At 33.8% G+C, this 11,070-nt stretch overlaps 1 long non-coding RNA gene across 1 annotated transcript; it reads right to left on the reverse strand.

The window, feature by feature from the left end:
* LOC104750531 lies at nt 6,604–7,901 on the reverse strand. The gene is made up of 2 exons (XR_761644.2): nt 7,453–7,901; nt 6,604–7,383 (listed from the first exon to the last, which is right to left on the reverse strand). It is a non-coding gene; the product is annotated as an uncharacterized LOC104750531 (long non-coding RNA).

The following is an 11,070-nucleotide window of genomic DNA, read 5'->3' on the forward strand; positions in this document are numbered from 1 at the left end:
GATTACAATAAATCAATATCAGAACCCGTTGTGAGATGTTCCTTCATAAATAATATGGCTCTCTATTAGATTTAGTCGCTTGATAGGATTATAGCCCCTTGAATATTCTCGGGTTCTTCCTCTCTTCCCTTTTATGGTTTAGAGACCTTTTCTTTATAACTGCCCCCAAACCCTAGTTTTAGCTGGGCTGGGCTTAGTCTTCTCTGTTGCAACCTCATGGGTTAGCCTTCAATATCTGTCGGTCATACGAGGATTGTATATTGATAATATAACTTATCTCTATCTTTGTATTGAATATCCATAATATATACGACCCTCCATATAATATATAATCTTATCAATATAATATAAGACTTATCAATATGACATACGGTCTTATCAATATAATAGACGTTCTATTAAGATGACTAACATCGGTTTAAGCTTACCTGACCAAAGTATAACCGAGAGTGAATTTATTTTTCCCAACAGTTTGCCCCCTACTCTTCACTTTCTAATTTAGAATTTGGAGAGTAGCATGTTTCTAAAAATCTTGAACTTAATGACAGAGACAGTTTTAACGATGTGAATATGAACGACAGGAGATGGTTTAACGTCTGCATCAGCTCATATGTTCTCAAAGATAGCTGATAAACTCAAGGATCTGTTACGATGATAGAGAATCTAGAGATGAGGGCATAAGCTTTCAACTACACAATTGGTTTTAAAAAAAAACATAAGCAACCATCTCCTGTTGAGAGTGAATTTATTTTTCCCAACAGTTTGCCCCCTACTCTTCACTTTCTAATTTAGAATTTGGAGAGTAGCATGTTTCTAAAAATCTTGAATATGTCGTTATTATGAACATCTTTTGACTGAATGGTGTCATTTTGACATGAGGCAGCTTTTGATTGATTGTTTATTCTAGCCACCTTTTTGCGTTGGAGAAGAGCACTGTGTGAGTTGACATACCGTTGTGTCTTGTTTTGCAGCGTGGCAATAAGTAACATAACCGTCAACTTTCTTTTGTTGTTCGCACAATATCTTGCCTTTTTGTATTTTTTTTTTCGACGTTGGCTTCTAGTGATAAGTGAACGCTTCCAAGCCAAATATAAAGCATGGGGCGATGACATTTGGTGTGCTTCCAGGAAAATTGTTGTCACTCGTGTATCGTAAGTCTCTCATTGACTTGACAATGATTTTGCCCCAGCCACAAATTAAAGATATTTTCTTATCTCTTGTGTAAAGTTTACTTTTAGGAATCTTTTTCTCTTACACAAGCTTTGATTAGTCGATATCACTTGGCTTCACGTGGCTTCTGTAGATGTCATTGTTCTTCCATATATTGTCTTCCTAGCCATAATAGTCACTTTGATGTCTTTTTGAGGTTGTACACATCATCTTTGCGTGACTCTCCACACACGGGGTACGCCGTTCCACAGATAATTATTAATAGTCATCGCTATTCCATGGCTTTGAGGCAACCGCTTCTATTTGTGTGTTTGGGGAGTTGTTCTCCCATTACTTGTCTCTTGTCTTTGTGTTGAACACACGAACCATAGCTAATCCGTTGTTGACTTTTCGTCTTGTTTGTGCCCAATTATGTAAAACTAGAGCCTTCAACCTTCTCTTTTTATGTGAGATTGATATATTTTAGACCTTCGTACTTTCTTGCATCTCTGTGCTGTATTTTTCGAACCAAAACTATATATATGTGTGGTCGTCACTTCTCACTAATTTCCTCACAACATTCTTCTTCGTGACAGCTTTGGTATATATGTACCTTACCTTTTCATTTCGTCGTCGTTAGGATTTCCCTTTCTTAACACGTTTGCGACATTATTGGCCGTTTTCATCATTTAAAAGATGCTTTGCTTCTTGACATGAGAAGGTTTCACATCGACTTGTTCAGTTTTCATCTCCACATGTTCGAGTTTTCTCGAAATTTTTTCACGTAGCCATTAGCAGGGAAGAACTCCGACTAGACAATCTACTATGGTGATCGTCAAGCTTCTCTTTCTTAGAAGGTGTTGCAATTTTGTAACAGTCGCAGCTGCTGCATTTTTCCTAGTTTGTATCCATAACCACTGGTTTTGTTGGTTAAAAACTGTATTCAATAATATTTTTCTGGAGGTCACTGCCCCATATATTTTTGGTGGTCATTTGTTTCACCGCAACTATTGTTGCATGTTCTTCGAGCGACATACCCTTCATTGCAATCACCATAACTTTGACATTGTCATCCTTTTGAAGTGGCATTCGACTCTGTTTCAAGGAGATCATACCCCTGGTGTAATAAAACTTTATGTATGGTTTTTCTCATTACATATGTTACTTGAAGCGACCGTTCTTGGCGTTTACTTATAGTAAGGCTCTGGTTTTCATTAACTGATGAGAAGATATTTGCTTATGTTTCCTGCCGGAACCATTGTCGGTACTCATAATGAGGCGTGCCCCTAGAATCTTTTTAATTAATCATCATTTGTGTTTTTCACAATGAGGTGTGCCTCTAAATTATTGAGGTCATGCCACATAATTTTTGTAATAAGCAGTCAATGCTTCTTATTTCTTAACCAGGAGGCTTTGCGTGACCATAATCACTTCATATGTTGGGAGGCATTGCCTCTGATTTTCTTTTGTAATGATATATTTCACATCATATACTTTTGAAGCAGACCATTATTGGCGTTATTTATAGTAGGCTTTTGCCTCTTATAAATTGATAAATAGTTGGGAATTTACCATTACATCAGTTGATGAGGTATTGGTCCCTGCTTCTTTTTGTTTATAGCTCCCTGGCATTTTAAAGCAACAATTACTGAGGCTTGTCATAACAAGGGATTGTCCCCTTTACGTCTGACGCAACCAAATTCTGGTGTGTTTTATAATGAGGGTTTTCCCTTCTATTTTTGATGCGACCATTGTCTGGTGCTTTTTATTATGAGGTGTCCCTCTTAATTGAAACGTATTGACCGTGGTCGTTGCACGTTATGGCTTTGCCAATTATTTGTTTAGTAGTGGGCATTGTGGCCACTTCATTTAGGTACTTCCTCAATGGGTAAGCACCTTTCAGTTTAATGGAGTTTTCTCCCTCAATGGGTAAGAAACTACAATATATATGAGCGAGTATGCTCTTCTTTGTTTTGAGGCATTCCCCCTAGATTATTTATGATGAGCATTATATGCTTATTATATTTTAAGAGGCTTTGCCTCTTCTGTTTTATTTTCAGCAACCATAGTTACTAAGACTATGCTTTTAGTCTCGCAATGATATTCACCTCAGTCATCTATACCAACGGCATCAACCATGGTCGCTGCTTGTTACACGTCTGTAAGAGGTGCTGCCTATTATTCAATTGGCACTGGCCATGGTCTGCAGGCTAAAGCCTTTTCTTTACCTTGTTTAGTAGTGATCGTTGTCACAACGTTTCCCCTTGTTTTTTTTTTCTTTTTCTTTTGAGGCCGTGCCTCTTGATTTTGTCCAGTAGTCGAATATGTCGTCACAATTCCATGCATGTTATGGCTTTTCCAATTATTCCAGCGAGGTCTCGCTAATAAGCATTTGTTAAGCGACCATAGTCACTTCTATTTGCTAGGAGGCATAGCCTCCGTTCCCTTTCTATAATGACCTTATTCGTTGATTTTCTTTGGCCAGTGACCGTAGTCATTAACCTTTCTTGGGAGGTTACTGCCACTAGATTATTTTTCTACTGGTTGTTGTCACTTTCTCTCGAAATATGTGACTGTAGCCAACATATCCTTTACGCGGCCGTAACCACATCGTTTTCTGTAGAGATTGTAGTCAAATTATCTTTACGCGACCGTAGCCACATCATTCTACATAGCGATTGCAGAAGCTTCTTTTTATAGCAATCATGATCGTATTTTCTATTTCTCATGAGGCTATGCTTTTTCTGCTGACAGTCGTCATTACTTTCTCTTAAGACAAGTGTGTTTAATTTCCTTTTGGCTAGTAATTGCGGTACAGCTATATTGTCTTACCCAAGTCTTTTTCAAGTAAGTTAAGAGACAAACATATTGCTTCAAGTTACTCGAAGGCACTTAGCCTTTACCGTAGACGAACATAGTCTTTTAGACTATTTTTGATGAGCACATAACTTCTGCTACATTCCTTATTTTATATATATGATCTCTTAAGGCCACAATATTTAGATTCCAATGAAAGAATAACTTATCTTGTCACGATGTTGTAAGGCCCTCGCTCCACTACCAAAGTCGCATTTGTGCTGCTTGAGTTATCTCTTTTGGTCGTTGTTTCCCCCTTTAGAGTTGCTTCCTTCATAAACTTATTATTATGCCATGTAGTGCTCCACTTAATTGCTAATATTATATCCTCACGACCCTTGATATATATATTGTATCAACAAGGGACGATTTGACACTTGAGGAACATATGCTTGCGATCTAATATTATCGGAAACGTTAGTAGCTATGCCCCCAAATCGAACAACTTCTTTTCATGTTAGTCTCCGAGTATGTTGATTTCTTAGTCGTTATGGCCGGTTGATGAAAACGGTTTATGTTCCGGTTCGGTGGCCGTTTTATTGAGCAGATGGTGTTGTCTTCGGATTTGATTGATAACCTCTGGCCTACTTGGAGGGTTCCAAGATGTAGTAGGTGTGAGATTAGAGGTGGTAAGTGTTTGCATTGCTGAAGATAAGCTTCGTAGCTGGAGTGACAATATTTGTAAATCCCAAACTAGCTCCAGTTTTTTTTGAACTGCAGGAGGTATTTCCTCTGCCTACTTTCTTTCCATTCCATGTGGATTTGATTGTAAATTCCTCCTGTTGGATCAAAGAATGTATGCCATGGCACCCTTACCTTATATATATATAATTAAAAACTCAAGTATGCTGCTCATACACACTTCTTGTGCGTTTACACTCCACGATCACAGTCATGTATCAATAAAATATTGATCTGTCGTTGCTGAATTATTTTATGGTAGCACTTGCTCTTGATCTCCTTTTCACAAGAAGCGTAGTTTTGACCCCATTAAATATTAAGAATCTGTGACTCCCTTTTTCATTAACGCCCTTCGTCGTTGCTCTAGTCTTTTCATAAACTCGAAAAGCTTCTTATTTGTAGACGTGTTTGCATTGTTGAAGCCTTGAAGGTAAGCTTCTGATCCCGAGCAATAATTATTGCGAATCCTACAATATCTTTTCATGGTGCCGGTTTTGGTTTCAGATTTGATCCTTCGTTATATGGGAATTGCCCACGTCATGTGTTCTTCTCAAACCCCAAATTTGCACTTGGCAGTGAGTTTCTCCTGAACGTATAGAACCTTGGCCTCTTAAATTTGATCCTCTACATCGTCTTCTTGTGAATGTCGTTGTGGTTGATTTTATTTTTATGGTTTTGGATTTTTTTTTTAAACCAATTGTGTAGTTGAAAGCTTATGCCCTCATCTCTAGATTCTCTATCATCGTAACAGATCCTTGAGTTTATCAGCTATCTTTGAGAACATATGAGCTGATGCAGACGTTAAACCATCTCCTGTCGTTCATATTCACGTAGTTAAAACTGCTCCTCCTTCTAGCGCCAATTGTTTGGGTAAATTTTAACCGATTCGTATGTGAACTGTAAACCCGTTGTGAGATATTCCTTCATAAATAATATGGCTCTCCACTAGATTTAGTCGCTTGATAGGGTTATAGCCCCTTGAATATTCTCGGGTCCTTCCTCCCTTCCCTTTTATGGTTTAGAGACCCTTTCTTTATAGCTGCCCACAAACCCTAGTTTTAGCTGGGCTGGGCTTAGTCTTCTCTGTTGCAACCTCATGGGTTAGCCTTCAATATCTGTCGGTCATACGAGGATTGTATATTGATAATATAACTTATCTCTATCTTTGTATTGAATATCCATAATATATACGACCCTCCATATAATATATAATCTTATCAATATAATATAAGACTTATCAATATGACATACGGTCTTATCAATATAATAGACGTTCTATTAAGATGACTAACATCGGTTTAAGCTTACCTGACCAAAGTATAACCGAGAGTGAATTTATTTTTCCCAACAGTTTGCCCCCTACTCTTCACTTTCTAATTTAGAATTTGGAGAGTAGCATGTTTCTAAAAATCTTGAAACAAAACTTAATGACAGGGGTTTGGGGGCAGCTATAAACTAGGGTTTGGGGGCAGCTATAAAGAAAGGGTCTCTAAACCATAAAAGGGAAAAGAGGAAGAACCCGATAATATTCAAGGGGCTATAACCCTATCAAGCAACTAAATCTAATGGAGAGCCATATTATTTATGAAGGAACATCTCACAACGGGTTCTGATATTGATTTATTGTAATCTTGAGCATTAATCAATAAAGATCTCTTTGCGTTCATTCCGTAGAACTGTTCACATACGAATCAGTTAAAATTTATCCAAACAATAATCACCTGTGAACTATTTGCCCTAAGGTCTTAGCTTTTTAAGGTCAATACATTACAACATTATACATGAATATGATTTACCAGATATATTGCTATCAGTTTTTTGAAAATATCAAAATCAAAATTAAGCAAATTCTTCATTTCTCTCTTTTTTTTTTTTTACCATTTATCTAATAATCTAATAATTAGCTTAATTAAATAAGGGAAAACGTCCTAGTTCCACATGAAAATTATCACATCTTACTAGATAAAGCCAGAACTTTCACCTCGTCTTAAATATCTCTGCACAAATGTCTCTCATCCTATATCTCTCCAAATCCAAAATTTTATTTCTAAATCTCCTTGAATCCATAATTCTCATCAATTTCTCCATAAATACAGGTTTAATTGGTTAATTATTGGTTTATTGGTTGTCTAACCAACTAACAAAAGTTGTAAACCGATTTCAACCTGATTTCGACCCGTTTATATAATTAAATCACCAATTCTTTTTTATTTTTTAAATCTCTTTTCCCCATCTCAACGAACACTATATCATATTTTCATTAACGTTTAACCAGATCATCCACATCAAATAACCCAGAGAGAAGAAGAAATAGAAAAATCCATTTAAACAAATATGACCAGATCTCAAAAATGTCAAAGCTCAATACAAACAAAGATAAAGCAACTGTGAACTTCTAAAAACCCAAAAAAAAAAAATCAGCTTCTGCTTTTGAATGCTAATGAAGGCTGCTCGGATGAATGGTCCGTCCAACCCAGAAAATCCACTGCATCCAAGAAAAATCAAATAAACAATTCAACCAAATTGACATAAAAGATCAATCATAATTGTTGTATATAATGGAGATTCACGTGGTCCTTTTTTATAGACGATTGCAGCTCCAAAACTCTTAGTTGGGTTTATTCAAGTTCTGGTGATTGGAATCATGGTTCACTGAACCAAGAACACATCAAATCCGATCAGAAATGAAGATAAAATCTGCAAAAAAAATTCTCAAATTACAAATTTTTTTCAACTCCAAAATCAATTAAGAACACAAATGATTACTGGAATGTGGAAGTCACGAGGGCTTCTCTTGGCGCCAGTGGTGGATAAGCGAGAGTTTGGTAGGAAATTGGCTGGGTTTATGCACCCACCTGAAACATATTGCCCCAATGCAAGAGACGGTGTTCATGATTTTAGAAAATGATGATTTTAGAAAATGATGATTTTAGGGTTCTTAGGTTTGAGAATTTCTGATCGGGTTATAAAAATTCTTAGACCGGGTCGGGTTTATAAGGTCAATCGGGTTTTAAACTATGTTTTATATCTGGTTTGACTGGTTTTCTAGCGGTTTAATTTGTAAATCGATTAAACCAAAAAATATGGAGAAGTAAATGAGAACTTTAGATTTGGAGATATATAGGTTGAGAGATCTTGTTTTGTGGATACTTACAACGATGTCAAAGTTCCGGCTCCATCTAGTACGATAAGATAGTTTTGATGGGGAAATAGGACGTTATCCCATTAAATAACTCTATCTTCTACAACTTTGTCCAAAAAATAATAATCTCCTACAACATGGCGAGTTTATCCTCAAAAGTCATAACATGATATTTTATGTAGCCAACATATTGATTAGGGTTAATTTGAGGAATTTTTTGGGTTTAAACTATATTCTGTTTGTAATAATAAGTAATTTGGTTTTGGTTGATATTATAGTTTTTTTTCCAAGTCAATTTCTGAAAAAAAAAATGTTGTTCTAACCATTAACCAATATAATAGCGGATGTTAAAAATTATCACTTTTTCTTTTAAAATGAATTAGCTTTCCAGTTTAAATCTTTTCTAGGAATTTGATGGCAAGACATTAAAAAAAAAAAAAACAAAACAAAACAAAACAAAACAAAACAAAACTTTTTTAGGAACAAAAATGATTTTAGAGAAAATGGTGGGTTTGATTGATCATATATATATATATCTATATATTTTAAGAGAAGCATTCTCGAGAAAAAACTGAAGTGTCGTCGCCAGAAAGCTTCGTACTCAATTTATTGTTCACCCTTACTATTCCTTAAAATTACATAAAACTGTCACTGCTATATATATATATATATATATATATATATATATATTGTCAACTGCTACTACTGTTCAATTTATTTATATATACAATATTTTTCTCCTATAAATTCTATATTTGCCCAAAAAACATATAATCACCAATTAAAATAACATGAATATATACTTTAATTTGGATAACTATGTAGTTAAGCATTATATATAAATATGTAGATATAGTATTTTTACAGAAATCTTAAAATTTAGAAAATCCAGTCCAATAAAAATGAAAATAAGTAATAATATTATATCAATAGCTGAAATATATAGGGATCTAATGACCAATTAAAATTTATAAAATCCAGTGATATAATACCATAACTAAGACCAATTATATAAGGGATCTAATGATCAATTATAGTCTTTCTCCTCACGAAACAATTTTGTAATTTTATTTCTCCATCAATTACGGACACATATATTACTTAAAAAACTAATAATATCCAAATTAATAGAATTATCCTTAGTAAAATACCTTCTGGTATCTCCTACATACAATACTCACGCTTTATATCTCATTTTATTATTTTCCCTTCTCTTACTATATTATTTACATTAAATTGTCATTAGTATAACTAAGGAATATTTCATTCAATAATTGAAGGAAATCTATACTATAAAATCATATCAAATATCCATGTTGCCAAACTGACCCAATTTACATATTAAGAAGAAAAAAGAAAAAATTAAACAACAGATTTATTCTATTTTAGGAAATCGTTCAAATTAATTCCATAGTAATCAGGTTATGAGAATTTTGTGTGGGTATATTCATGTATGACAAAATACGGGACGAGAATTTTGGGAACAAAAATTCAAGCAGAACATATGCAGACATACTATTTACTGATATGAATTACGAGGAATGAAGTTTTTTCGGGTCAAAAAAAAAATTAAACATTGCAATCAGACATATTAGACGGGTTTGATCGCTTAACAATTATATTTTTTTAAAAAAATTATGTAAAAATAACTTCGCACGTACGTGCGGTTCCGTGCGGTTCCGTACCTAGTTTATAGCTTATAAGCAGAGACATCTTTTACATCAGCAAGAACATGAGACTCTTTTATAGCATGAGAGTTAAGCGTTAAGCAGAGGAAAAAAATTATGGAACTTGAAAGTGAGTAAACCATAAGCAAAGGTAGTTGTCCTGAAAAAGAGTTTGGAGTGTGGTTTCCCGTGGGCTTCCAGTCGAGGCCTAATAGTCTTCGGAGAAGGGTTTGATTGATCATGTCCCCCAATGTTTTCATAAATTACATTTTTCACACGACACACGCAATGGATTAATATCATTTTGAGGCAGTTTTTGTTAGTAGTATTCATTATCGAAGATTAATTGTAGTGATTAAGAGCCTTCAACCAACTGAGCTAGACGGGTTTTTAATATTTAATCTCATAAATATTAATTTATTCTAGGATATTGTTGGGAAGAAAAGGAGACTAATCATTTTTATTTTATTTTGCTTTCAATGAACTATTTCATGTATTTATATGCAACAAGCAGACAATTTCTATTCATTTTTCCAGTTCGTTTTCCCAAAACCATCGTTTGTTGTTATAGTGTATACTAATATTTTATGAATGATGATTTGAATGTCTCACTTGTACCATTTGATTGAAGTATACGTAATAGTACGTAGTCAATTTGTGCCCCAAGTTTCCATATATAGTCGACTAATTAAGTTTATTGATTTTTATACGTACTACATATAGTGTCTGTATAATAAACAAATCTATATATGGTTTGTTACTTTTTTTGTCCATAAGGTATGTGTCAATTGAGAAGTTATTAAAACGTCCAATTTAAAAATTGTTTTTAAAGCGTCCAAGTTTCAAATTGTCTTAATACGTCCAAGTTTAAATAAATTATTTTACGCTTGCAACAACCTCATTATATATAAATGTAACAAAATCAAACTTAGCAGTATGAATCTTAATGAATATGATCACAAGGCCATAAAAGCTTGTTCTGATTGTTGTATTCTGAAAAAATATGTTTCTCTTCCTATAGTAATATCGTTTTTTCCCGGTAATGTTGATGAACCTCATAAAGATGCGTTTGTTCTTAGCATTTCTATTCATTTTGTCACATCCATATCAACAGTCGTATTGTGTATATATATATTGGGATTAATAAACTACTATTTGATCTAGAAAAGGTAAAATTTATCACAATAATAATTATATATAGAAATTTTTATATATAAATTGTGACCCAATATTACTTTTATTAATTTAGTTAACTATTACATTAAAACAAAACTAAATTGATACACTGAATTAAATGTGACCCAAAAAGTAATTAATTATTTAATTAAATATATATATTTATGTATATTTATATATGAAAATGTTTTACAATTACCCATTTTTAACTGCGACAAATGTTTACAATCACCCAATTTTAAAGCTTTTTCATCAAGATGTAAATCAGACATTTTTAATCAGTTGAGATTTGTTCTTAAAAGAAATAAGTAAACTAGATTAAAAGAACGAAGATTGATCAATTATATATAAAAAGAACGAAGATTGATCAATCATATATAATACGTGCAATGATTGAGA

Source organism: Camelina sativa, chromosome 16 (assembly GCF_000633955.1).
Source record: "Camelina sativa cultivar DH55 chromosome 16, Cs, whole genome shotgun sequence".
Classification (NCBI taxonomy): Eukaryota; Viridiplantae; Streptophyta; class Magnoliopsida; order Brassicales; family Brassicaceae; genus Camelina; species Camelina sativa.